Raw genomic sequence first — 7,338 nt, forward strand, 5'->3', positions numbered from 1 at the left:
TTTTGGGACTCAACCCAAGTCTATATGATAGTGTGCAATGCTGCCTGTTACTTTTCATTGCCTTGTGGTCCTTGTAGCTTCCCAGTATGTACCAAGCCCCCAGAGTAAGAGTGCTGATGTAGGATCAGGTCTTGCTGCTGCCCTCCTGTCCTACTAAGCGTATATACATTGCCTTCAGAAAGTATTTACACCCTTTGATTTTTTCCCCACATTTTGTTGTTACAAAGTGGGATTAAAATGGTTGAAAAAATGTACAATTAAATGAATCTACAAATAATCTGTAATGTCAAAGTGGAAGAAAAATACTAACATTTGTAAAAAATAAAAAAACACTAATACAGTATATCTTTATTACATAAGTATTCAACCCACTTAGTCAACACATGTTAGAATCACCTTTGCCAGCGACTACAGCTGTGAGTCTTTCTGGGCAAGTCTCTAAGAGCTGTGAGTCTTTCTGGGCAAGTCTCTAACAGCTGCTCACACCTGGATTGTGCAACATTTGCCCCTTATTATTTTCAAAATTCTTCAAGCTCTGTCAAATTGGTTGTTGATCATTGCTAGCAAACTATTTTCAGGTCTTGCCATAGATTTTCAAGCAGATTTAAGTCAAAACTGTAACTCGGCTACTCAGGAACATTCACTGTTTTGTGAATGACACAAATATTAATTTCCACAAAGTTTGCTGCTTCAGTGTCTTTAGATATTTTTGCCAGATGTTACTATGGAATACTGAAGTATAATTACAAGCATTTCATGAGTGTCGAAGGCTTTTATTGACAATTACTTGAAGTTGATGCAAAAAGTCAATATTTGCAGTGTTGACCCTTCTTTTTCAAGACTTCTGCAATCCGCCCTGGCATGCTGTCAATTAACTTCTGGGCCACATCCTGACTGACGGCAGCCCATTCTTGCATAATCAATGCTTGGAGTTTGTCAGAATTTGTGGGTTTTTGTTTGTCTACCCGCCTCTTGAGGATTGACCACAAGTTCTCAATGGGATTAAGGTCTGGGGAGTTTCCTGGCCATGGACCCAAAATATCGATGTTTTGTTCCCTGAGGCACTTAGTTATCACTTTTGCCTTATGGCAAGGTGCTCCAACATGCTGGAAAAGGCATTGTTTCCTTACCAAACTGTTCCTGGATGGTTGAGAGAAGTTGCTCTCGGAGGATGTGTTGGTAACATTCTTTATTTATAAAATTGTGAGTGAGCCCACTCCCTTGGCTGAGAAGCAACCCCACACATGTATTGTCTTATGATGCTTTACTGTTGACACAGGACTGATGGTAGCGCTCACCTTGTATTCTCCGGACAAGCTTTTTTCCGGATGCCCCAAACAATCGGAAAGGAGAAAGTTACTTTACCCCAGTCCTCAGCAGTCCAATCCCTGTAACTTTTGCAGAATATCAGTCTGTCCCTGATGTTTTTCCTGGAGAGATGTGGCTTCTTTGCTGCCCTTCTTGACACCAGGCCATCCTCCAAAAGTCTTCACCTCACTGTGTGTGCAGATGCACTCACAGCTGCCTGCTGCCATTCCTGAGCAAGCTCTGTACTGGTGGTACCCCGATCCCACAGCTGAATCAACTTTAGGAGACGGTCCTGGTGCTTGCTGGACTTTCTTGGGCGCACAGAAGCCTTCTTCACAACAATTGAACCGCTCTCCCTGAAGTTTTTGATGATCCGACAAATGGTTGATTTAGGTGCAATCTTACTGGCAGCGGTATCCTTGCCTGTGAAGCCCTTTTTGTGCCAATCAATGATGATGGTAACCATGCTTGACAGAGGAAGAACTGATTCCAAGCACCACCCTCCTTTTGAAGCTTCCAGTCTGTTATTCGAACTCAATCAGCATGACAGAGTGATCTCCAGCCTTGTCCTCGTCAACACTCACACCTGTGTTAATGAGAGAATCACTGACATGATTTTAGCTAGTCCTTTTGTGGCAGGGTTGAAATGCAGTGGAAATGTTTTTTGGGGATTCAGTTCATTTGCATGGCAAAGAGGGACTTTGCAATTAATTGCAATTCATCTGATCACTCTTCCTAACATTCTGGAGTATATGCAAATTGCCATCATACAAACTGAGGTAGCAGACTTTGTGAAAATTAATGTGTTATTCTCAACTTTTGGCCACGACTGTAGATTTGGACTTGTGTTTTAGGTTTGTGTCCAAATGAAATGTGAATTAATCTTCCAGTGTCTGGTGGAAAGTAGACTGAACCAAGTTTTCCTCTAGAATTTTGCCTGTGCCTAGCTCCATTCCATTTATATTTTACCCTGAAAAACTCCCCAGTCTTTAGCGATTACAAGCATAACATGATGCAGTCACCGCTATGCTTGAAAATATGGAGAGTGGTACTCAGTAATGTGTTGTATTGGGTTTTCCCCAAATGTAACACCTTGTATTTAGGACAAAAAGTGAATTGCTTTGCCACATTGTTTCAGTATTCCTTTAGTGCCTTGTTGCAAACAATGCATGTTTTGGAATATTTTAATTATGTACAGGCTTCCTTCTTTTCACTCTGTCAATTAGGTTAGTATTGTGGAGTAACTACAATGTTGTTGATCCATCCTCAGTTTTCACCTCCCACAGCTTCTCAAAGGGATATTCAATGTCTGTTTATTTTATTTATATATATTTTTAACATATTTAGGCTTGCCATATAAAAAGGGGTTGAATACTTATTGACTCAATACATTTCAGCTTTACACTTTTAATTATATAGAACAAAAATATAAACATAACATGCGACAATTAACAATTTTACTGATACACAGTTTATAAGGAAATCAGACAACTTAAATAAATTAGGCCCTAATCTATGGATTTCACATGACTGGGCAGGGGCACAGCCATGGGTGGGCCTGAGAGGGCATAGACCCACCCACTTGGGAGCCAGGCTCAGGCAATCAGAATTTTAAAAAATTATACAGAAGGGCTTTATCACAGACAGAAATACTCCTCAGTTTCATTAGCTGTTTGGGTGGCTGGTCTCAGACAATCCCGTAGGTGAAGAAGCCGGATGTGGAGGTCCTGGGCTGGCATGGTTACATGTGATCGATCTGTGGTTGTGAGGCCGGTTGGCCATACTGCCAAATTGAAAAATGAAATTATGTTAGAGGTGGCTTATGGTAGAGAATTTAATGTTAATTTATCTGTCAACAGTTCTGGTGGACATTCCTGTAGTCAGAATGCTAATTGCACGCTCCCTCAACATGAAACCTCTGTGGCATTGTGTTGTGTGACAACTGCACATTTTAGTGGCCTTTTATTGTCCCCAGCACAAGGTACACCTGTGCAATGATCATGCAGTTTAATCAGGTTCTTGATATGCTACACCTGTCAGGTGGATGGATTATCTTGGTAAAGGTTAAATGCTCACTAACAGGAACTTAAAATATATTTGTGCTCAAAATTGGAAAGAACATTTCTGGGATCTTTTATTTAAGCTCATGAAACATGGAACCAACACATTACATGTTGCGTTTATATTTTTGTTCAGTATAATTTTGAAATGCTTTGAAAATCATTATTACACAACCATATGTGGAAAAAGTCAAGGGGTGTGAATACTATCTGAAGGCACTGTATTGTGATCGAAAAGGTTAAACTGTCCTAAATCAGCACTCCTTCTCTGAGACACTTGACATGCGGACCCAGATCTTTCTGTCCCGGGGTTGAGTTTTCAGCAGAGGTCACAGGTTTGAAACTAGTTTGACGGGTTTTGAGGCAACTGAGAGTGGTGACATGAATCTGTGAATCAATAGAATTGGATTGGGTTTTTCTCTTCCCCTAAAACAGCACAAGTGTGCCAATTCATGGACTTTGCAATGCGTGTATTGGTGTAACAATTTAATGGACATTAGTGGTGTCATAATAATCAAGGGATTTAAATGTAGTGCTTTTACTGGCTAGTATGTGAACATCGTACCCATTGTGCTGTACCCATTGAGGTATCTTACCAATTAACTGAATTCCTCATTAACTGGAATTGATCCCTTTTTGATTGAGATGTTTCGGTTTGAAAGTCAACTTGAACTGTTAAAAAAAAAGTTCTCAAATGCAGTTCTGTCAGTGTTGGGATTCAAGAGAATATTTTGAACTGTTGTTCAATGTAATGTAGTATTTTGTGTGTTTGTAATGTTTGTTAGTTTGTGTATACCACCTCCAGTAAATAAATTATATTTGCTAAGACTGAAGTGTGTCAGAAACTAGTGTACATGTATTATGTTTACTATAATGATCAAAAAATAAGCGCATTGAGTAATTGTGAGTAATTGAATAAACTTTTTTTTTTATACAGTACCAGTCAAAAGTTTGGGCACCTACTCATTCAAGGTTTTTTTTTTTTTACTGTTTTCTACATTGTAGAATAATAGTGAAGACATCAAAACGATTAAATAACACATACAGAATCATGTAGTAACCAAAAAAGGTGTTAAACAAATAAAAATATATTTGAGATTTGAGGTTCTTCAAAGTAGCCATCCTTTGCCTGGATGACAGCTTTGTACACTCTTGGCATTCTCTCAACCAGCTTCATGAGGTAGTCACCTGGAATGCAATTCAATTAACAGGTGTGCCTTGGAAAGATATTCCACAAATTAACTTTTAACTTTTTAATGTGTTTGACCCAATCAGTTGTATTGTGACAGGGTGGTATACAGAAGATAGCCCTATTTGGTAAAAGACCAAGTCCATATTATGGCAAGAACAGCTCAGATAAGCAAAGTGAAACGACAGTCCATCATTACTTTAAGAGATGAAGGTCAGTCAATCCAGAAAAAGTGCAGTCACAAAAACCATCAAGCGCTATGATGAAACTGGCTCTCATGAGGACCGCCACAGGACAAGAAGACCCAGAGTTACCTCTGCTGCATAGGATAAGTTCATTACAGTTACCAGCCTCAGAAATTGCAGGCCGAATAAATGCTTCACAGAGTTCAAGTAACAGACACATCTCAACATCTAACTGTTCAGAGGAGACTTCCTAGATAAATTGCTGCAAAGAAACCACTACTGAAGGACACCAATAAGAAGAAAAGACTTGCTTGGTCCAAGAAACACGATAAATGGACATTTGACCAATAAATCTGTCATTTGGTCTGATGAGTCCAAATTTGAGATTTTTGGTTTGACCAAGAAGGAAAGTGATGGAGTGCTGCATCACATGACTTGGCCTCCACAATCACCCGACCTCAAACCAATTGAGATGGTTCGGGATGAGTTGGACCGAAGAGTGAAGGAAAAGCAGCCAACGAGTGCTCAGAATATGTGGGAACTCCTTCAAGACTGTTGGACAATTATTCCAGGTGAAGCTGGTTGAGAGAATGCCAAGCGTGTGCAAAGCTGTCATCAAGGCAAAAGGTGGCTACTTTGAAGAATCTAAAATATGTATAACACTTTTGGTTACTACACAATTCCATATGTGTTATTTCATAGTTTTGATGTCTTCAATATTATTCTACAATGTAGAAAATAGTAAAAATAAAGAAAATTCTTGAATGTGTAGGTGTGTCCAAACTTTTGTCTGGTACTGTATATTTTGTCCTTTTTCATAGCTCTGGCAAACATCTCATGAGAATAATAATTCTAAGCAATGACATTCATATTACATATGTAATCAATATAATTTTTGATTGAGAAGTAAATTGCACACACGAAAAAGAAGAGTGACCTAGATAACTTCTATAACTGATACTCCTAGACTGAGTCAAACTCAAAGCAGTATTTACCTGCTTATTTTTAGGTTCTAAATAAGGGCATTACCTTGGTTCATTTTTTGGGGCTCTAATGATATCTTAGGCCATACATACAGGTTTTTTAGTTACACATGGCCCCCAGAAAAAACTGTACTGCATCAAAATGTAATTATAACAAACATCTGAGACAGAAAGTGAGAGCATGCACTCTTGGTCTCATCATCATACATTGTCCTTTGAAAAGTGCATTTCCCTTGGAAGATAAGTTGCCTCCTGGCATCCCTCATTCTCTTCCCTCCCATTCTTCCCTCTTCTCCACGGGGCTATTTTCTGCCAGCTTAGCCTGGGAGATGAGATGCGCTCTGACAAGCCCAGATGGCCAGCACTGGCGTATGGGGGTAAGTGACAGTGACCTGCCCCCAGAGTGGAGGAGTGGCAGGGGGGAGCAGGGTGGCAGAGCGTAGCAGAATGAATGTGCGTCCCAAATTGCACCCCTTTCTCTATAAAGTGAACTACTTTTGACCATAGGGCTCTGCTCAATAGTAGTGCACTATGTAGGAAATAGGGTGCCATTTCGGACTCATCTTCTGAGTGAATGGCTGTAATGGAGGAAGAATGAGAAGAACTCTCACAGTGGCTATGAAGAACATTCAGCGCTAGAAGTTTGGAGTTTGTCACCTTACCCAGTGTAAAAGCAAGCTGGAGAGACAGAACATATAGTGTGACTATATGATTTGTGGGATGATGGTCATCATACAAATTTTAGGACTCTTCTACTCCCTCCACATGACGCGAAGCAGCAAGCGAGCCTGATGTGATGGTAGCCGAAGTGGGGATACACCTTCTGGAAAGCCATTTATCCATGCAGACTTGGTGTCAGTCTAAATATAAGGGTGTCAGCTGCATTGTCTCTAATCAGCTGGTCACAAAGGACTAGCCTGGGTGTAGAAATATATATGTATATTTTTGTTTGCTCAAGGTCCCACCAGTGAGCCCCACACAAGTCAAGCCACTCAATGTGCAAAATACGTTATTTAGGGAAGTCAGAAGTTGGCAGGTAGCAGCTACTGAACTGCTCGTATAGGCCTGTGTGTCTGACTGCAGAGGGAATGGATGTGTCTTTCTTATTTGTATTCAGACGGGGTTAAACAGTGGCTCTTTTTCCTCCAAAAGAGAGCAGTAACTCACCAGTCGTTTTTTTATACTTGCAGAAATGACCCAACGCTGAAACAAGGGGAGAAGGTTAATCTGCCGGCTTTTGAAGTCAGGGTTATGTCTCATTGACTATACACAAAAGGGAAAGCTACTCAAGGCTGCTTTGAACTCAAAATAATGCAGCTTTTCCATCTCTCTGTGATTTATCTTTGAACTGCTTAGTAAAGGGTTAATGTCATGTTTTGTCATATATTGTCTTGTCCTTGTGCTTTCCCTTCTGTTCGTTTCCCCCTGCTGGTCTTATTAGGTTCTTTCCCTCTTTCTATCCCTCTCTCTCTCCCTCCCTCTCTCCCTCTCTCTCTCTCTCTCTATCGTTCCGTTCCTGCTCCCAGCTGTTCCTCATTCTCCTAACTACCTCATTTACTCTTTCACACCTGTCCCCTATTTTGCCCTCTGATTAGAGTCCCTATTTCTCCCTC

The sequence above is a fragment of the Oncorhynchus gorbuscha genome, linkage group LG15 (assembly GCF_021184085.1).
Source record: "Oncorhynchus gorbuscha isolate QuinsamMale2020 ecotype Even-year linkage group LG15, OgorEven_v1.0, whole genome shotgun sequence".
NCBI classification, from domain to species: Eukaryota; Metazoa; Chordata; class Actinopteri; order Salmoniformes; family Salmonidae; genus Oncorhynchus; species Oncorhynchus gorbuscha.